Source organism: Helianthus annuus, chromosome 8 (genome assembly GCF_002127325.2).
Source record: "Helianthus annuus cultivar XRQ/B chromosome 8, HanXRQr2.0-SUNRISE, whole genome shotgun sequence".
NCBI classification, from domain to species: domain Eukaryota; kingdom Viridiplantae; phylum Streptophyta; class Magnoliopsida; order Asterales; family Asteraceae; genus Helianthus; species Helianthus annuus.
The window spans coordinates 80,996,052-81,018,576 of NC_035440.2; the positions used below are offsets into that span (position 1 = coordinate 80,996,052).

General features: G+C 39.8%; 1 long non-coding RNA gene across 1 annotated transcript in view; it reads right to left on the reverse strand.

Annotated features, from left to right (window-relative positions):
* LOC110873161 overlaps nucleotides 1-17,385 on the reverse strand; it is a 31,564-nt gene extending 14,179 nt beyond the window's left edge. The window contains exons 1-2 of the long non-coding RNA XR_004865112.1: nucleotides 17,299-17,385; nucleotides 17,050-17,209 (exon numbers count right to left, since the gene is read on the reverse strand). This is a non-coding gene — a long non-coding RNA (uncharacterized LOC110873161). The remainder of the gene's footprint in view (nucleotides 1-17,049; nucleotides 17,210-17,298) is intronic.
* Between the last annotated feature and the right edge of the window lie 5,140 nt (nucleotides 17,386-22,525).

Genomic DNA, 22,525 nt, shown 5'->3' on the forward strand with positions numbered 1-22,525 from the left:
GAGCCACTCCTCTATCTCCCTCGGGAGGAGGAAGGAGGGCTCGTTGGCGTTGGTTTGAGGAGGTGCAACTTCCACCTGGACTTCTTGTAGATTTTCAAGAGGAGGTTCCGCTGGAACCCATCCGGTAGGGTTATTGTCTCCAAGTGCTAGGTTCCAATCCTCTTGACGGAGGACGGGTTCCATGGGAGGTGTTACAAGAATATTTAACCTATGGTGCAAGAGGTTAATTTCTTGAAAACTACTTTCCAGCTCCACCGTAAGATAGTTTATACGGTCTATTAGGACCTCCTCTACCGAAGTCATCTCATCGAGAGCTTCCCGTAGCGCCATGACGTAGTGTACAAGGGTAGCTTCAATGGAAGGCCTTCTTCCACTTCTACTGTTTCTTGAATGCGCGGACGATGTTCCACTGTTTTCGCTTGACATTCTACGAAAATAAACCGAAAACAGCTTATTTTAGTGAAACAGTACCTTGGACACGGCCCCGTGCTCACCTTTCTGCAGAATTTTGAAACAAGGAATCTTGAAGTTTTAAGTTATTTTTCTAACTTGTGAAGCCTTTTTGAACAATAGAAACTTAAAACAATGTTATACAACTTATTTTTAACAAGATTCTTGGAACAAAACTCAATAATCCTTGCCATAAAGCTTGAAATCTCAAGCTTTAATGGAGGTCTTTGGAGAAAGATGAAGAAGAAGGAAATGGATAAAAGAGGAAAGGACAAGATGGTTGTTGGAACCTTCTTTTAGAACATACCTAGGATGGTAGGAGAGAAGATCCCTTCAAATCTCTGTCCCTGGATGGTCCAAATGTGCAGGATTTTTTGCTGCATTTATAGAAAACGACAGCATGCTGGACACGGCCTCGTGTCGGCTGGACACGGCCCCATGTGCAGGCAGGATCCTGACACAGTTTGTCCGTATTCTGACGTAAGGTCAGAAAGGAATCTTTTGGTGGACACGAGGGCGTGTTGGCTGGGGACGGCCCCGTGTCGAAAGGCTGATTATGAAGTTTGTCTATTTTCAAGGAACTAATCCGGATCGGGTGGCTCCTTACTGGATGGAACAACCCCAAAGTGCCTAAGATACCTTAATTGATCTAGATTAAGACGAGAACGCAAGAGGTTGTCGGTGAGGGTGATTCCTATGCTAAATGTAGGTGGACAAGTCCAACCCTTTCCCGGGATCTCGTTAAAGAAGGTGTATGCCGAATCGCTTAGGTCTATGTATGCATCAAACGAAGTCGATGGGGAGTCCTTCACGGCACAATCGGCACAGGGACGACTATCGTCCAAGTCTTCGCTAGAGTTGAAGGTATTATCGGGAGCAGCGAGGTTGTTTGAATGCGACGCCAAACACTTCTTCTTGGTAATTGTCTTGAGATGAATTAAGAAAATCCATCTTAAGTTCTTTTAACCAATTAAGAACTAGATCTTCTAGTTGAAATAGTTCATCAAGAAGCATTTCTCCTAGAATATCTGGTTGGGCGCCTTCGAGGGAGAGATAAGGATTATTTTTACTTTCGCCCCTCTTAAGGATACAGGCAAACGATGGGTCTATATAGTGGGGCTTATAATTCAGAAAATAACATTCTAATTCTTTATGACCGCCTCCACATAATCGACACCACGTACCATAAGAGTGCCGAAAGTAAAAAGGATCATTATCACTCATTTTTGTGTCAGAAATTACCAACCGTCGGGATCTTACGGTTCTTTTTTCAGTAACTGAATCTTGGGCACGGGGGCGTGTTGAGTGGGCACGGCCCCGTGTTCAGCTTACTGTCTGACTTAAAACAGGATTGCCAGTTCCAATGATTGGTCACGGGGGCGTGTTCAGCGGGCACGGCCCGTGCTGAGTTCTGCAGAAGCTGAAAAATTAAGAAAATCCTAAAAAATAAAAAGAAAATAGAAAAAATGATTAGGCCGTTGATTCCTAACTTTCTTAAAATCCTTGTGTCCCCGGCAACGGCGCCAATAATTTGATGTGTGCGAGGTGTTATATATATTAGGTATATGTTTTAAGCCCTTTTTACACTTTTTAGCCAAGTTTTAAATTTATAAAACACGATATTTACTAACACTAAACACACATATGGGCAAGTGCACCCATCGTGGACGTAGTATAGTGTTGGTAAGATATCGAGGTCGTCCAAGGACACAAGAGCTTTTAGTACCGGTTTATCCTCAACGTCTAATCAAATCAAAATGTTAGAAAAAGATTTTTAAACTAAGAAAATAAAACTAACTAAAATGCTGAAAAATAAAATAAAAGTAAAAACAAATAGAAAAGATGAATCACTTGGATCCGACTTGTGTGTAGTGTAACCTTTGATTATTTTCGCACTTTTGCACTTGTTTAAGAGATTATCTTAGTTATTGTAGTAGGCCCCTCTTTTGAAGGCGACGTTACCCTCAACCCAGTAGTTTGAGTCAGCAAGGATACAATCCTAAAGGGTCGGATTATTGAAAGATAATTAATTAAGTTATTAATGCATAATGTGGTAGGCCCCTCTTTTGAAGGCGACGTTACCCTCGGCTAAGTTGTCTGAGTCAGCAGGGATACAGTCCTAAGAAGCCGGGTTAAAGTTTTAATAGTAGTTTAACTTATGAGGGGATCAAAGAGTTTGGACCCCCGCCATCCAATACCCTTGGGTATTGAAGGAGGTCCTACTAAATTTGACCCAGGTCCTTTGCAAGATCTATACACTGAACAATGGCAAGACTCTTACCAAACCGTTCCCTTAACCCCCGACCAGGTAGCCAACATACCTCCATATAGACCGTGGAGATATGAATGGTAATATAGACACTAAAATAATGCCAAGACACCACGGACAAACGATAAGGAAGAATCACCTTCAACATAAGAAACTAGTAATTAAAGTCATTAATACAAAACCAATTAAAAAGTGCAAAAGATTAAAAATAAAAAGTATTACACTAAACACTTGTCTTCACCAAGTGATGTAAGAGACTTAGGCAAACATGGCCTTTGATTGTCAAGAACTCTTACGATCAATCTTGGATCCCGAGACGACTCACACACTCTATGATGGACAATGGATGATGGTGGTGGATGATGGTGTTGTGATGGTGGTGGGTGGTGGGTGGTGGGTGAAGTGTGAGAGAGGTGGTGTGCCAAGGGAAGACAAAAGCACACTTTTTCCAATATTAGTACTAAAAAAAGGGTTAGTTTTAAGCCACAATTGATGTAATTTATATGTTGCATTTTGTGCACATCAGAAAGTGACATCAATGTTGTCTGGCAATCCATCTGAAGGTTCAGTTCCCACTTTAAGTTGGTTGCCTTTTTGACTCTTTCTGAATTAGGATTTCGTGGAGAATATCCATTTTCAAGCGGAGGTGGACACTTGTTATAACTGACACTTTGTTTCTTACTAGAATTCTTTTCTTCAGGTTTCTCTTCTTCAAAAGCTTTCATGCCTTCCACTATAGGATAAATCCTGTCAATCACATAAGAAGAACTTGAATAACTTTTCAATAACCTGTTTACTCTCTCAGTTTCTATCCTCTGAGTTTCCAATTTTTGTTCAAGCTCAGCACATATCTCAATGTAATTATTGACGACTTTCTGCTTTGTCATGTACGCTCCATTGAGTGTCTTCATAGCTGTTGCTTGTTCACTGCTTGACTCATTATATTGATTCATGGCTTTGTTTAGAACATCATACGATTCTTTCAGTCTGTTCATGTTATGAATCAACTCGTTGTTGTGCTTTTTCATAGTCTCACAGTTTTCACATTTCTCAGACACCTTTTCTGCATCAGCTTCCATTTCAATCTTGAAAGCTGGAATTTCTTTGACCTGCTTTTTTATCACACGAACATCTTCATCATCACTGTCATCTTGTTTTTTAACTTTCTTCTCTGTCACTCGAACATTTTCATCATCATTGTCATCTCTCTCGGCTAGAAATTTTAAGTGATCTTTCATTTTTCTTTCATAATAATCATCATCACTATCTTCAACGATTGGTGTTTTTCTTGAGGCCCTTTTTACTTCCTCAGCAGTTGAATCATCAAAGATTTGAGCAACAAAAGCTTTAGCCTTTAAGAAATTTTCATCCGGACAATATTTGTCCCAGCTAAAACCTTCTGGCAATCTTTCATCCTCTTGATCTATTATACCATAACAAGCTTTCCTTGATGGCTCCTTGATCATCTTCTTAGCATGTGCAGTTTGTGGTTGTTGTTGATACGGTTGTTGAGCAACTTGATGATAAATCGCTTTCCGATAATAGTCATTGTTTTCGAAAGGATTTTGAGCTCCACTTGCTTCACGATTTGTGCATTCTCGCTTGAAATGCCCTTTCTCCCTGCAACTAAAACAAATAACTTTAGATTTATCAAATCCTAAAGTAGAAACATTAGCATCACGGAAATCATCTCTTCCCGTAATCTGTTTAAACTTCTCAGCTCTTCTCAACACACTAGCCAAACACCACTTTATATCCATTAACTCCATCTCCTCAGCATCAATCTGATCGTAATCCTCTTTTGTCAACATTGGATTTCCGATCCTTCCTGCAACTAAACTCTCATAAGACTCTAACACAGTTACCAACAAAGACATATGACCTTTGGCAACCTCTTCTGAAAAATTCTGACCATTCTCAAGATTTAACGCAATGTTGCATTGTAGTACTTTACCATTCTTGGTTACTGAAAAATTTGGATCGAATGATGGATATGAAGAGAATTCATTATTGTTGTTTGATTCCCGAGATGACCTTCCAGAAGAACTTTTTGCATTGAAAGCAGTTTCAATCTTTGGTGCAATGTTGGTCTTATCACTAATACCTCCTTTGTAATACAAACCAATATCTTGTTCACCATTGAAATCCTTCATTCTTGCCATCTTTCGTTGTTCCATCTCTTGAGCTTCTAGTTGTTCAATAACTTGCTCAACATTAGATTGTCAAATTCAGGTTTATTTTTCAACATCATAAGATACGTGCCCCAAACATCTTGTGGCAACGCATCGGCCAATTTTTCAATCCATTCATCATTATCTTTCTTGATGTTCAATCTCTTCATGTTCATTACCAAATTGCAATATCTTTCTATAATATGCTTGGTGTTTTCAGTTTTTAATCCACGAAATAGATCAAATTCTTTCTTCAAAAGCGATTTTTTGTTCTTGATCATGTCTTCACTTCCAACAAACTTCGATTTTAGTTCTTTCCATATTGAGTATGCACTTCTGTTGTGTTGTAAGAAAATCAAGATATCTTCCTTAGTAGCTTGCTGCAAGATACTAACCATCATCTTTTCACTTTTGTATTTCTTTTTCTCATCAACACTTATATCTTTAATAGCAACCTTCTCTCCGTTGTCATTAACCGGTCTAATATATCGATATTCAATACATTCCCATGCATCTAAGTAATTTGCTTGAATCCAATTTTCAAAACGTTCCTCCCATCCACTATACTCCTCGATATTCATGAGCTTAGGCGGTTTTTGCATGGTGCCCATTTCATTTTCTAACATCGCATTCTAAGTCATAGTGATTGGGGTAGCAAATGCATTGTAGAATTCGTTTTCCATGTTTCGGTTTCAAAAATTTCACAAACTCAGACTTTCAAAACGAACTGATGACTTTCACACGACCGGGAGACAAATTTTCAAACGAACTGTATAAGTTCAAGCGACCTGGACAGGGTTCAATTCACGCGAACTGGGTTACTAATGTTCAATACGTGCGAACTAGGCTATTATCCAAACTAACTGACACACTTGGTGCGACCTGGATGACTTGGTGCGAATTGGGATCCACTTCGTGCGAATTGGAAGACCAATTCAAACGAACTGAGCCAATTATGTTCAATTTGTGCGAAATGGAATCTACTATGTCCAATCCGTGCGAATTGAGGTCTGATTTCACATGAAATGGATCACCTTCAAACGACCTGGGACTCAAATCGTACGAATTGATGCTGATGTCACACAATCGGCCATGTTTTTGACAAATTGATCAGGTTTTAGTTCGATTTTAGGTCTAATTCTTTCAAGGGTTTGTTAAAACAGTGTTTCGTGTATTATGTGAGAAAATCAAGCCATTTATCCATAAAATCTTGGTTAATTTGATGAAAACTTGTAAAAGAAGGAGTGGAAATCAGAATTTTAGATGAAAAACAGCTGAATGGTAAGAACTCTTCCTCCTGAGCTCTGATACCACTTGTAGGATCGTTGTGTGACCCAAACGAGTCGTTCAGAAGAGATCCCGTCCAATACGAAAGGCGGAAACAGACGTATCGGAGTTATTTCAGCTGATTTGCACAAAGAATCACTTTAACTATCTCTTGTATTGATTTGATGACGATATACAGCCTGGAGATACTTCGGCAGAGCTTCCCTACCGGAATCCAAATGTTACAAATGAAATGAACAAGACACATATATATAGCTGATCCACTTCGCATGAAACTGCCATGACCAGTTCGTGCGAACTGGCCACTTCGCATGAACTGGTCAGTTCATGTGAAGTTGTTGTTTCAGCTTAGTTTCCCGTTTTCCTAGAACTACGTGACTTGATATATCAATTCTATTACAAGACTCGATACAAGACGAAGTCGACGGACATATGCACCAACAAGGAGCCTGATTTATATCAACAGAAGCATTTAACTTGGAAATTGAAATCGACAAACCAAGAAACATGAGAGATAACAGGATAATGATAACCTTTTGTGAATCGTAGACGCGTGCTTGTTCTAAAACAATAGTGCCCAACATTAACAAAAATAAGAATTGTAGCATTAAAACGAAAATGAAAGAAAAAGATACCTCAACTCGTTGAGAATGGCTAATGTCAAAGATAGTAAGTTCACCATTGCTCAAGGATGTATATGCAGTCTGAAATAGGAACCCATTTGACATGTTTCACTCTTTGTTAAAAAAAAGCTATTTCAGTCGTAAAAAAGGTATAAACCAAACTGGCCTTTTCCTTTTGCATTTTCGAACAGTTAAAAATTTCTTTTCAATAAAATAGATTCATAGTGATTGAAGTTTGATGCTCAACCAATATTAATTAAAAAAAAAGACTTATTGTTTTAGATTGAACTGAAGGTGATTCTTCGAGATCAAATGGATTTGATGACTTTCATGGATGTGCAAAAGTTGGCACATGCTGCTACAATAAAAAAACACAATTAATTTTGTAGCATCACAGATATCAAAAACAATATGTTAGCCCCATGCAAATAACTAATATTATTACAGAAAAGCAACATTAACATTTGTTTATCAGATATGCATTTTTTAAAAATCATGGATGCAAGGCGGTCGTAAAATGCTTTAGGTTCTCGAGACACTGCTTCTTACACACGTGGGTGAAAATTAAGATGTGGAAGAGGCGGAAATGTAAAAACGGCTAAAAGGATAAAGCGCTAATGAATGGTTTACTTGATGAAGAAGACAGGTATGTTGAAATGATGAACCTAAGGTTGGAGTTTTGACCCATTTGTTGAATGTGTCGAATTGATTATGTTTTATTATTAAGCGACAAACGCACAAAATTTAGAAAATACTATCTGAGCTGAAAGCAAGGTAAAATAGTTGCCCAAAGTAGGGATGTTCGTTAAAACTGAAGCAAAGTGACTGATTTTAGAAAATCAAATATTCAATGACAATATGGTAAAGTAGTGGAAATGAAGCTGACGATTAGCAAAAACTTTGATGCATTTAGATCAAACTAATAACATAATTGATAAATACAGAGTTCCAACCAGAGGTAGTGTCACGGCCCCCGACCCGGTTTTACCCGTTTCAGGAGCCGCGGGACAGAAATCCCGTGATATTTATTTATGTGATTTTAGCAGCGGAATTTTAACATCAGGATCGTTGTAAAGCTAAAAACTTTTCCCGATTATTTTTATTTTACAATTTGGGATAAAACCCTGATAATTTACAATACATAAGTTTTAGTGATAAATCCTTGTTTCGAAACATATCTCTTTATTTTATAATGAGCCACTATTTTAAGCCTTGAAATGCTCCTCAGCACTTTTCCTGATTTACAGTAGATCACCTGAAACATGTTTGAAAAAGGTTTTGTCAGCGGGGAAATACTGAGTGAATCATTCTATTTACTAAAACGATACTTTTGTTATAATTCACGGTATTAAGAGTTTTTACATATGTTTATTATCAACCAACTTTCAAGAATAGGTATTTGTCACACGACCAGCTCTGTGACTGTGGTCATATCACCATTGGCTGTCCCAATGAGTGACGTATATCACTTATTTTTAGGCTCGCCCACCTAATGTGATTAAAACAATAGTAATGTGCACAATACCCCATATACCGGCTGTAATTTGGTGATTACATAAACTTAATCACTGTAATTATAACTCTGAAAATAATTTGGAGTATTGTAAAACATTTGATAAAAAAGAGAATGACTCACATTGCAGATTTAGTATGGATAGAATATGATTTAGCCCTGTTAACCTAATTTCAACAATAATGCACACAAAACAGGGTTAGTGATCAATACAGCAGTTACGATAACTCACGAGATCAAATTCTCACAATGAACGACAAAGTGCAATACTTAAACATTCATCGATTTAACGACGAACGACAAAGTATAACCCAATGTGGGCGGCACTTAAACATTCTTTGGATATATTGATCTCGGAAAATGAATCGTAATAGCGATCGAGTAATTACCATGTTCCGCGGCAGCGATTCGAATACAGTGTGTGTTTAATTATGATGTACTGAGCTAATTCGACGTGCACAGAGCGTATCAACGTCGTTTTCATTCCAAAATTCAAGTCCCAATGTCGGCTATTTATAGCCAGAAAATAGTCATGCTTACGGACCGTATGACTTAACCCTTACGGTCCGTAAGGAAACCGGTAGGCTTACGGTCCGTAAGGACTTACCCTTACGGTCCGTAAAGGGTGCAGTCTATTTACCTAGCCTAGCTGGTTTCGGGACTAGCTTGGGCGACTCAACATTTTTCTTAAACGAATTTTAGACAGCAAATTGAATAGATAAATATCAATTAGGGTTTATCCCCCCTGAGTTTTAGGGGCCCTGATCCTAATTCCGATTGTTCCGAAAATTTTAGGGTTAATGCGGAATTACTTGGGTGTCTCAATTAGGGTTTCCTTATCGACTAATTATCATTCTAATTATTAATTTTAATGAGAGTTGTTACATCCTCCCCACCTTAGGAAAAATCTCGTCCTCGAGATTCATTGAAACAGCTGAGGGTATTTCTGCTTCATTTCTGACTCCAATTCCCAAGTGTATTCCGGTCCTCTCTTTGAATTCCATTTGACTTTCACCAATACCAGTCGCTTGTGTTTGAGAAACTTAACTTTTCGGTCTTCTATTTGTAAAGGTTTCTCTTTGAATTTCAGCTTTTCGTTTACCTCTACATCTTGAAGAGGTACTACCAGGGATTCGTCTGATAGACATTTCTTGAGATTGGATATATGAAATACATCATGTACTCCAGCTAGTTCTTCTGGTAGTTGTAAACGATAAGCAACTGGCCCTATTCGTTGGATCACTGGAAATGGTCCAACATATCTGGGACTCAGTTTTCCTTTCTTACCAAATCGTACTACTCCTTTCCAAGGAGATATCTTCAATAGTACTTTATCTCCTATCTGGAATTCAAGTGGCTTGCGACGATTGTCTGCATAGCTCTTCTGGCGATCTCTGGCTGTTTTCAATCTTTCCTTGATTTGAGTTATCTTGTCTGTGGTTTCTTGCACGATTTCTGGTCCTGATAATTGACTTTCTCCTATTTCTGCCCAACATACGGGAGTTCTGCACTTGCGTCCATACAGTGCTTCGAATGGAGCGGCTTCGATGCTTGAATGATAACTATTATTATAGGAGAATTCGATTAATGGTAAATGGTTATCCCAATTACCACCAAAGCCTATTACACATGCTCGGAGCTTGTCTTCTAGAGTTTGGATCGTCCTTTCACTTTGTCCGTCTGTCTGTGGATGATATGCAGTACTTAGATTCAGTCGAGTTCCCATTGATTCTTGGAAACTTGTGCAGAAGCGGGAAGTGAAACGACTATCTCTATCCGATACAATGGAGAGTGGAACTCCATGTAAGGATACTATTTCATCTACATACAACTTGGCTAACCTTTCCATACTAAAGGTTTCCTTTATTGGTAGAAAATGAGCGGATTTGGTTAATCGGTCTACGATCACCCAAATGGCATCATTACCTTTCCTGGTTTTGGGTAACTTAGTAACAAAGTCCATTGTTATGAGTTCCCATTTCCATACAGGCATTTCTAACTGTTGTAGTAGACCTGAAGGTTTCTGATGTTCAGCTTTAACTTGTGAACAGGTTAAACACTTAGATACGTATTCGGCTATATCCTTTTTCATTCCTATCCACCAAAAATTACTTCTTAAATCTTGGTACATCTTATTGTTTCCTGGGTGTATGGTATACCTAGATTTATGAGCTTCTTCTAAAATCTTTGATCTTAAATTTCCTTGTTTAGGTACCCAAATTCTGCTTTTGTGGAATTTCCAAAATCCATCGGTTCCTTGTTCTAATTCTTTTAGGTAACCTTTCATTCCTTCGGCATCGTCCTTGATTGCCGTTTCCTGAATTTCCTTCAATTGTTCCATTAAATCTACTTGTAGATTTATTCTAAGAGCACGGACTCGCCTTTGCTTCTCATGATACTTACGACTTAAGGCATCTGCGACTACATTTGCCTTTCCTTCGTGATATTGAATATCACAGTCGTAATCACTCGGGATTTCCATCCATCTTCTTTGCCTCATGTTTAATTCTTTTTGCCCAAATATATACCTTAAACTCTTATGATCTGTATAAACAGTAAACTTACTTCCATACAGATAATGTCTCCATATTTTAAGGGCAAAAACTATAGCTCCTAATTCTAAATCATGAGTCGTATAGTTTTCTTCGTGCTTTTTCAATTGTCTGGAAGCATACGCAATTACCTTCTTGCGTTGCATCAACACACATCCGTATCCTAATTTTGAAGCATCACAATATACTTTAAAATCTTCTGTTCCTTCGGGTAAGGCTAAGATTGGAGCATTGGTTAATTTCTGCTTTAAGATTCTGAAGGCTTCTTCTTGTTTAGGTCCCCACTCAAACTTAGTGGCTTTACAGGTTAACTTAGTTAATGGTACAGCTATCTTGGAAAAATCCTTAATAAACCGTCTATAATATCCAGCTAATCCTATAAAACTTCTAATTTCCATTGCAGTTTGCGGAACCTTCCAATTGGTAATTGCTTCTATCTTAGCAGGATTTACGTGAATACCTTCGTGATTCACCATGTGTCCTAAGAATTGCACTTCTTGTAGCCAAAATTCACACTTTGAGAATTTAGCGTACAACTTTTCTTTTCTTAACAAAGTTAAGAGTGCATGCAAGTGCTGACAATGTTCGACCTGACTTTTTGAATAAATAAGTATATCGTCTATGAAAACAATTACAAATTTATCCAAATATGGTTTACAGATCCTGTTCATCATGTCCATAAATGCTGCGGGTGCATTAGTTAATCCAAAGGGCATGACTGTAAACTCATAATGTCCATACCTAGTCCTAAATGCAGTTTTAGGTATGTCTTCTTCTTGAACCTTTAATTGATGATATCCGGAGCGCAAGTCTATCTTAGAAAAACATTTAGCGCCTTGTAATTGATCGAAAAGATCATCAACCCTAGGTAATGGGTATCGATTCTTAATTGTAACCTTATTCAATTCTCTATAATCGATACACATTCTCATCGATCCATCTTTCTTTTTTACAAACAACACCGGTGCACCCCAAGGGGATGAACTAGGTTGTATAAATCCTTTGCTTAGTAATTCATCTAATTGCTTTTTCAATTCTAACATTTCGGTAGGAGCTAATCGATAGGGTGCCTTGGCTATCGGTGTAGTTCCTGGAATTAGATGAATCCTAAATTCTACCTCTCTATCTGGTGGTAGTCCAGGTAAATCTTCTGGAAAAACATCTGGGTATTCTGAGACTACAGGAATTTCCTTAAGTTCTTTTTCTTTAGTACAAATGATTACTGAAATCCTATATACTATTCCTTGTTTTCGTTCATAATTAGCAACTTTCATTACTGATATGAATTTCAGTGGCTTCCGAGGTTTATCTCCTGAAATCTTAATTACCTTTCCAGTAGGTGCTTGAATTTCTATAGAGTTTCTATCACAAATGATTTGAGCATGGTTGGCTATTAACCAATCCATTCCTAACACAACATCAAATTCAGCTAATTTCATAGGTAATAGGTTTGCAACAAATTTTTGACCTGAGAGTTCTATTTCTACTTTTTGCAAAACCTGATTGATTTTTACTAATTTCCCATATGCGGTTTCGACTGTAAAAATCTGCCTAACGGTAGTTAAAGGTAACTTAAGAGCTTGACAGAATGAAGTATTTATAAAACTTTGGTTTGCACCAGAGTCAAAAAATACTTTTGCATAAATGTTGTGAACTAAAAACGTACCGGCTATCACATCCGGGATGAGTTCTGCTTCTTGAGTAGTTAGCTGGAATGCTCTGGCATTCTTCTTAGTAACTCCTTCAGCTGCCTTGGGTTTGTTGTCTACTGGGTTAACTAACTTAGGACATTCTGGTTTGATATGTCCGGCTTCCCCACAATTGTAACAAATTATGGATTTCTTTCTGCAGTTTTCTTCCCGATGTCCTATTGTCTTGCAAAAATTGCAAAGTTTGTTACATTTTCCAAAATGTTTCTTTTTGCAAATTTTGCAGAATGGCACAGTTGAAGATTGTCCTGTTCCTCTCTTTTTGAAATTACTACTATTACCCACCCTAAATCCTTGGGTAATTTTCTGAGCTAATTCCTTCTTCCTATCTTCATCTCTTGTGCGTATCAGTTCATCAGTTAAGGTGTTAGCTAATTCTACTGCATCGTCAACAGTGCAAGGTCTCGCAGCCTTAACGATATTTCGAATTTCGCTAATTAATCCCCAAATATAGCGAGAAATGAGTACCGGTTCTGGCGAAGCCAGGTTAGGTACCACTCTAGCATATTCAAAGAATGTCGAGGTATAACCACGACAATCCACACCTATCATCCGATGAGTTAGGAACTTATTTGCCATTTGTTCCTTTTCATACTCAGGACAGAATTTTCTTTCTACCAGACTCTTGAATTCTTCCCAAGTCATAGCATAAGCCCTATTTCTTCCTTTAGCTTGTAACACAGTGTTCCACCATTCCAGTGCTCCTTCTTTAAACAGATTTGAGGCGTACATGACTTGATCATCTTTGGCACACTTGCTTATTGCAATCACTGCTTCGGTTTTCTCTAACCAACGCAGCGATGCAGTTGCCTCTTCATTGCCTGCAAATTCAGTGGGTTTACAAGCAAGAAATTCTTTGAAAGTGCAACCAGGTGTTGCAACCTTTCGCTTTTTAGGGAGCGACGTGTGCTGGGTTTCATTATCATGATTAGCATGATTATTACCCCCGTTTATACTATTACTGAAGTTATCCTCAATAGTATGTTTACTAGGAATAATTTGTTGCGGTTTGATTGGATTTTTCACAGCGGCAACAAATGCTGGAATAGCATTAGCTATCCCTTGAGCAACAATATTTTCAATATCTTGTCTAGTCATATATTGATCTCCTGGATGTTGCTCCGATTGATTAACCTCATTTACTGGTTCATTACCACTATTTGCCATCTGATAATATATAATAATTTGTATTAGTATTTGATAAATAGTGATCATACATAAACAATCAGACAATTTATAATACGCGTATAGTCAAAACTATCAATTTCTCGATTCCATTTCATATCCGTTATAGTATGCATCACTACACACAGATATTTTACAAAGTTTTATATGGAGTTATGTTACAGACTGATTTCACTATTTACTATACTATTACACAACTATAGTTTACCACCTTCCTATCCCTCACCATTTGTTGTTCTAAAAACGCATTTCCCTTTCATCATACTTCCAAGCTATCTGTCCCCATATCTCTCTGATTCTATTCCCTACATCATCAACTCTTCACCGAAATGGTGAAGTTCAGCCATATTCTCAGTGCTCATTGGTGGATTAGGTAGGGGTTCTGGGTCGAATTGCGGAAGGAATGAATAAGGGTCGTTGACAATATTTTGAAATTGCCAATCATTTGTCCACCATTCTTCCATTTCGATAGGTTGAGTGTGGACTATTGGTTCTGGGATTGCTGGTGCAAAATTCATAGGGATTGGATTTTCACTAGGATAGGTAAAAACATTCGTATTGACAGGCTGAATAGTTTCACAGTTTGCCAATAGAAAATCTATTTTATCCTGAAAAGTTATTCCCTGGTTTTGGTTTTGATTGGAGCTCTCTCCGATTTCTATCTGAGTTGGTCTAGAACCTTGTCCTACTTCCATTTCTATATCTTTAGAATATTCCTCAAACTGTATCTCCATTTGCCTAGAATCTTTCTCGACTTCAGTTTCCATTTCCGGCTGTTTACCAGTGTCTTTTGCTATTTCTAAAGGATTGTTTATTTTAGGAAGTTTCGGGACTGGCTTTTTCCTACGGATACGATGTCCCCACACGTAATTCTTCTTTTTCTTTCGTTTTGGCTTTGTCAAAGGTGGAGCATGGAATTCTACAGGTTGGTCCACATCAGCAAAGTATCCAGTAAACTCTTGGGAAACTTCTATATTCACCGGGTAAAGATTGAGGTTCTGAAAAGCTTCAGATATCTCGCTCATGCTGTGTAGCATATATGCAAATTGCACAGAATTGCTAAGTTAAAACTTTGGAACAAAGTTTAACAAATAAACATCGAAGTTTTATTGCACATTATTTGTAAAATAACAGAAAAGAACACACTCAGATTTATTTATTTATTTACTGAGAAGTGTTATTACTATATTTAGGGTATTTAAAGATTTGCATGTTCTGCTACAGTGGCTAGCATATACAAATTTGCCCATTTCTCATCTAGCTTATCTTCCCAAGGTGATTTATTGATTAATTCCTGGGTTTCCTTTTTAATCCTCTTTTCTCGGATGTGCTCTTTACTTTTCTTAATAATCATACTCCTTTTTCTAGGAGAAAGCGGATTCTCATATTGTGCTTTTCGCACAAATATTCCTTCTTCGGGAATTGTAGGGAGCTTTGAAAATTTAGTTTTGGATGAACTTCCCTCTTCGTAGACTGACCTATCTAGTTTAAGATAGATATCTTGCAACTTTTGCTTACCCATACTGTAACTAACAAATAGTCAATTAAAAACACATAATCACATAACAGTAATCAGGAAAAATTAAGTATCTGTTAAATACTTAATTAGCTTAACTCAGTGGCTCTGATACCACCTTATTTCTGTCACGGCCCCCGACCCGGTTTTACCCGTTTCAGGAGCCGCGGGACAGAAATCCCGTGATATTTATTTATGTGATTTTAGCAGCGGAATTTTAACATCAGGATCGTTGTAAAGCTAAAAACATTTCCCGATTATTTTTATTTTACAATTTGGGATAAAACCCTGATAATTTACAATACATAAGTTTTAGTGATAAATCCTTGTTTCGAAACATATCTCTTTATTTTATAATGAGCCACTATTTTAAGCCTTGAAATGCTCCTCAGCACTTTTCCTGATTTACAGTAGATCACCTGAAACATGTTTGAAAAAGGTTTTGTCAGCGGGGAAATACTGAGTGAATCATTCTATTTACTAAAACGACACTTTTGTTATAATTCACAGTATTAAGAGTTTTTACATATGTTTATTATCAACCAACTTTCAAGAATAGGTATTTGTCACACGACCAGCTCTGTGACTGTGGTCATATCACCATTGGTTGTCCCAATGAGTGACGTATATCACTTATTTTTAGGCTCGCCCACCTAATGTGATTAAAACAATAGTAATGTGCACAATACCCCACATACCGGCTGTAATTTGGTGATTACATAAACTTAATCACTGTAATTATAACTCTGAAAATAATTTGGAGTATTGTAAAACAGTTGATAAAAAGAGAATGACTCACATTGCAGATTTAGTATGGATAGAATATGATTTAGCCCTGTTAACCTAATTTCAACAATAATGCACACAAAACAGGGTTAGTGATCAATACAGCAGTTACGATAACTCACGAGATCAAATTCTCACAATGAACGACAAAGTGCAATACTTAAACATTCATCGATTTAACGACGAACGACAAAGTATAACCCAATGTGGGCAGCACTTAAACATTCTTTGGATATATTGATCTCGGAAAATGAATCGTAATAGCGATCGAGTAATTACCATGTTCCGCGGCAGCGATTCGAATACAGTGTGTGTTTAATTATGATGTACTGAGCTAATTCGACGTGCACAGAGCGTATCAACGTCGTTTTCATTCCAAAATTCAAGTCCCAATGTCGGCTATTTATAGCCAGAAAATAGTCATGCTTACGGACCGTATGACTTAACCCTTACGGTCCGTAAGGAAACCGGTAGGCTTACGGTCCGTAAGGACTTACCCTTACGGTCCGTAAAGGGTGCAGTCTATTTACCTAGCCTAGCTGGTTTCGGGACTAGCTTGGGTGACTCAACATTTTTCTTAAACGAATTTTAGACAGCAAATTGAATAGATAAATATCAATTAGGGTTTACCCCCCCCCCCCTGAGTTTTAGGGGCCCTGATCCTAATTCCGATTGTTCCGAAAATTTTAGGGTTAATGCGGAATTACTTGGGTGTCTCAATTAGGATTTCCTTATCGACTAATTATCATTCTAATTATTAATTTTAATGAGAGTTGTTATAGGTAGCACAATGATGACAAGTCAAAAGAAACAAATATTGGTTGGTTCGTTCATTTATATATTTGTGCTTAATGTCATGTATTTGTTCAAATTAAAGTTTAGTGAAATCGAGTAATATCATTTATGCTCATTCAACCCACACGTGTCGTATGACGATATTTATATTAAATGTAGGTATGTATAAATAGTTATAAGAGTGAGTCGATACCATCTGTGACAACGATTGACCAGGTTGACAGAATTTGACACACGTTGACCATTTGAACAGCTTTGACCGCGCCTGACCCGGTTGACCAAGTTGGCCTAGTCGCCAAACATCCCGCAATTGCATTAACATTATCACTTGAAGATCAAATTTGGGAGTTTTCCTGCCAAACATTAACATTATCACTTGAAGATCAAATGAAAAAAAACAAACAAAGAAATTATTATGTGCTTTTATTCCATGATTTTTTACCTTTGCAGTTGCTAACCACAAATCTTTGTATGTGTTGTCAGCCATAGGGTCTCTAATACAACTTATCTGAAACAAAATGAAGAGGCTTGATGGAAAAAAGGTGTTTATTACCTTTTTTAAGTAGGTAAAATAGCACTAACCTCTTCACCGTGAAAACCAAGATGTTCAGACCATAGACAAAGCCGGAGACTATTAGTGAATTTCCCGGTACTCCAAGATTCTCCATTCATCGTTGATTCGGTAAATTCTCTATCTTCGATAAGAACCCCAATCTGATGCAAAAATTTGTCTTAACAAAAAGAGTTTTTTCTTCAATATAACATTGTTTATTTTGAATTGTTAAAAAAAACCACTATGACCGTAAAATGTAAATCTAAAAAAACCACGCTCGCGGACTTTGAATGATAGGTTTCTGTATTCTGACGCCTCTGTAACTAAATGCGTATGTGCTTCTGTGTTTCTGTGCTTTTGTGCCCTACGTGCTTATGTGCTACCGTGTTTATGTGAATCTGTGATTTCGTGCCTATGTGTTTATGTAATTATGCGACTGTGTTCCTAAGCTTTAGTAAGTACTAGACGTGTGAGGTGAGATTCGGTTATGACGTGTCTGAGACCTATGACAATGTCTATTGCAGACAATGTCAACTGGACCGTCATCAGGATCCCGTCGCCCATCACTTTCTCGCCAAGAAAAGAGAGACAAATGTCTTGCTGCTATCATCGCCAAACAAGTGGCAAAGGCTGTGTGTGATGTCTACGAGAACGTCAGCAAATCATCTGAGGAGTCAAGAACCGAAGCTCCTAAAGCTACCCCGAAAGCTGCCTTCAGTTTCAAGCAGTTTAAAGCTTGTGGGCCAAAGGAAGTCACTGGCGAGGAAGGCCCTACAGCGTTGTTCCAATGGTTTGATTCCATTGAGGTCACTCTACGACAGAGCGATTGCCCCGAAGACCTCCGCACTCTAAATGCTACTGGCGTCTTCCAGTCCCGCGCACTAGACTGGTGGACGACCGAGAGAAACAAACGGGGAAACGATGCAGCCTACGGTCTGTCGTGGGACGAGCTCAAGGAGGTCATGCTGGAAGAATTATGCCCTCCTCATGAACGCCAGAAGCTAGAAGATGAATTCTGGCACATAAAGCAAAAGGATGGCGAGAATGCTGCTCTAACTGTTCGATTCAAGCAACTCACTATTATCTGCCCTGATCAAGTGAAGACTTCTGACATGGCAATCAAGAAGTATATCCGAGCCCTGCCTGACTGTGTTGCAGATTTCGTGCAAGCGGCTAAGACTAAGACGATCGAGGAGACTTACTTACTGGCCGCCGAAATCAACGACAAGCGGTTCAAGGCTGGTGTCTGGGATAAAACTTCGAAGCACCTGCATTAAGCTACCACCGCCGCTCCAACTGCTGAAACCGTCGCCTCTCAACCGTCGAAGTCCTCAGGCCGAAAGAAGAAGAACAACAATAGTAGCTCCAGCAACAAGAACTGTGCTGTCACTACCACTGCTGCTCCTCTCCAGGCCGTACCGGCCTAGCAGCAGCACCATCACCGTCCAGCACCAACTACTTATGCACCACCTGCCAAGCGTGCATACACAGGCCCTCACCCGGTTTGCCCAACGTGCTCTTATCATCATCCAGTGGGTCTCGCCTGTCGTTTCTGCGCTCACTGCAACATGTACGCCACTTCACTGCCAATTTCCGTACTGGTCCCCGTCAAGCCCCAGCTCCTGCCACTGCTAATCAAGCTCTGCTCCCCGCTCCGCAAGGCCAACACGCAGCTCAGGCACCCGTGATCAACGCCCGAGTCTGCTTCGCATGTGGTGATCCTAACCACTTTGCGAACATGTGCCCGAACAGGGTGGTGAAACAAGAGCCCCAGCACCAGCAGCCTCACCAGCAGTAGCAGCCACAGCAGCAGCAGCAAGCCGCACGCGCCAGAACTTTCAACATCAACGTGCGCCAAGCCCAGACTGACAACAACGTGGTCAATGGTACGTTCCTTGTGAATGGTATTTATGCATCATGTTTGTTTGATACTGGAGCCGATAATTGCTTTGTGTCGTTCGAATTTGAAAAGCTCCTTAGTCGTAAGCTCTCCTACCTGCCCTCGACATTCGATGTTGAAGTCACTACCGAAAGAACTGTCGTCGTTAACTCTGTTCTTCGTAATTGTATTCTTGAGCTCAACAATCACATCTTCCCGATCGACCTTATTCCGATGCAACTCGGAAATTTCGACGTTGTAGTAGGCATGGACTTTCTTCGCAAAAACCATGCTGAAGTTGTATGCTTCGACAAGATGATTCGATTCTCGCTCGCGAATGGTGATTTATTATGTGTCTATGGCGAAACTGCTTCTAAAGGTCTCAAGCTCATGTCATGCGTCCAAGCTAGCAAGTATCTTCCCAAGGAATACAGAGTTTTCTTGGCTAACATTGTAGTAGCGGAGAAGGAAAAGAAAAGGAAGGCAGAAGTAAAAGACCTCCCTGTGGTCCGTGAATTTCCTCAGGTGTTCCCTGATGACCTTCCTGGACTATCGCCAAGTCGTGATATCGATTTCCGAATCGACCTCATTCCTGGAGCCAACCCTATTGCCAAAGCTCCTTATCAACTCGCGCCGTCTGAAATGCGTGAACTCTCAAATCAACTCCAGGAATTGCTTGAAAAAGGCTTCATTCGCCCGAGCACCTCTCCTTGGGGCGCGCCAGTCCTCTTCGTTAAAAAGAAGGATGGGTCGTTCAGGATGTGCATCGACTATCGGGAATTGAATAAGCTAACCATCAAGAACCGCTATCCCCTACCTCGCATCGACGATTTGTTTGATCAGCTACAAGGTGCTATGTGTTTCTCAAAGATCGATCTACGCTCGGGTTACCACCAGCTACGTATTCAAGAGGAGGATATACCCAAAACTGCTTTTCGCACTCGCTACGGCCACTATGAGTTCGTTGTTATGCCTTTTGGTTTAACCAACGCACCTGCTGTTTTCATGGATCTGATGATCGCGTGTGTAAACCATATCTCGACCGTTTTGTCGTCGTATTCATCGATGATGTCTTGATCTATTCCAAATCGAAAGACGAACACGTGCAACATCTATGTTTGGTTCTCGAACTACTCCAGGGGAATCAACTTTATGCCAAGTTCTCCAAGTGTGAATTCTGGCTGGAGGAAGTTCAGTTTCTGGGTCACATTGTCAATAGTCAAGGTATTCACGTCGATCCTGCGAAGATTGAAGCAGTTAAGAGCTGGATTACACCTAAGAACCTGTCCGAAGTCCGTTCTTTTCTCGGACTAGCGGGCTATTATCGACGATTTATCGAAGGATTCTCAAAGATCGTTGTGCCGCTTACCGCTCTTACGCATAAAGACAGGTCTTTTGTTTGGGGAACTAAATAAGAGTCTGCCTTTCAAACCCTCAAGCACATGCTCTGCAATGCTCATGTTCTCACATTTCCCGATGGAAACAATGGTTTCATTGTCTATTGTGATGCTTCCAACCTTGGTCTTGGTTGTGTTCTCATGCAACGGGACAAGGTTATAGCTTACGCGTCTCGTCTTGTCAGCTCAAAATCCACGAGAAGAACTATACAACCCATGATCTCGAGCTAGGTGCGGTTGTTTTTGCATTAAAGATTTGGCGATACTACCTGTATGGTACCAAGTGTACGATCTTCACCGATCATAGGAGCCTCCAACATATCTTTGATCAGAAAGAACTTAATATGCGTCAACGCCGATGGGTAGAGCTTCTCAACGATTATGACTATGAGATTCGTTATCACCCAGGCAAAGCGAATGTCGTTGCTGACGCACTCAGCAGACGGAGTTATTTGCTCAGCATTCGCAACACCCAAGCCCAATACGATCTCGAAACCCTCATTCGCGAAGCCCAGCATGCCTGTTTTAATGAACGCACTCTGAAGAAGGAACGAATCTACCACGATGGAGCTCAACTGGTAAATAAGTCGAATGGGATATTCCACTTTCTGGACCGAATTTGGATCTCTAAGCGGACCGATTTGCGAAAGATTCTGATGGACGAAGCCCACAAATCTCGGTATTCTATTCATCCCGGTGCCGACAAAATGTACCAGGATCTTCGCTACAAATACTGGTGGCCGGGTATGAAAAGGGATATTGCTCTCTACGTTGGGAAGTGCCTGACCTGTGCAAGGGTCAAGGCTGAACACCAAAGGCCCTTTGGCTTACTCGAACAACCCCCAATCCCTATGTGGAAGTGGGAGAGTATAGCTATGGACTTCATAACCAAACTTCCGCACACGTCATCAGGTCACGACAGCATTTGGGTTGTTGTTGATCGATTAACCAAGTCAGCCCACTTTCTGCCAATACGGGAAGACTACAAGGTAGAACGATTAGCCCAAATCTACACTGACAAGATCATTTGTAATCATGGAACGTCTCGTGACATCATCTCTGATCGTGATGCTCGGTTTACCTGGCGACTGTGGGAAACGTTTCAAGCAGCTCTCGGTACTACGCTTAATCTGAGTATCGCATCCCATCCTCAAACCGACGGTCAGACTAAAAGAATGATCCGTACTCTTGAAGACATGCTCCGTTCGTGTGTCATAGACTTCGGTGGTAATTGGGACAAATATCTGCGGTTAGTCGAATTCTCGTATAACAACAATCATCATGCCAGCATCCAAATGGCACCATTCAAGGCTTTATATGGAAGAAGATGTCGATCGCCTATTGTATGGCACGAGATCGGTCACTCGCAATTAACCGGTCCTGAGCTATTGCAAGAAACGACTGACAAAGTCCTCCAAATTCGGGACAACTTGTTGAAAGCTCGAAGTAGACAGAAAAGTTACGCCGATAGACGACGCAAGCCCCTTGAATTTGACGTTGGCGACTACGTACTCCTAAAGGTATCACCTTGGAAGGGTGTAGTCAGATTAGGCAAGAAAGGGAAACTAGCACCTCGATATGTTGGACCTTTTAAGATTCTGGAAAGGATCGGAAAAGTCGCCTACAGACTCGAACTACCGGAGGAGCTTAGTAACGTCCACCCGACTTTCCACGTGTCCAACCTCCGAAAGTGCCTAGCTGAGCATGATTTAATTGTACCTCTCGACGACCTCCAAATAAACGAAACACTACACTTCGTGGAGAAGCCTGTCGAAATCATGGATCGCCAAACCAAGCAGCTCAGACGCTCGCGCATTCCTATTGTGAAGGTCCGATGAGA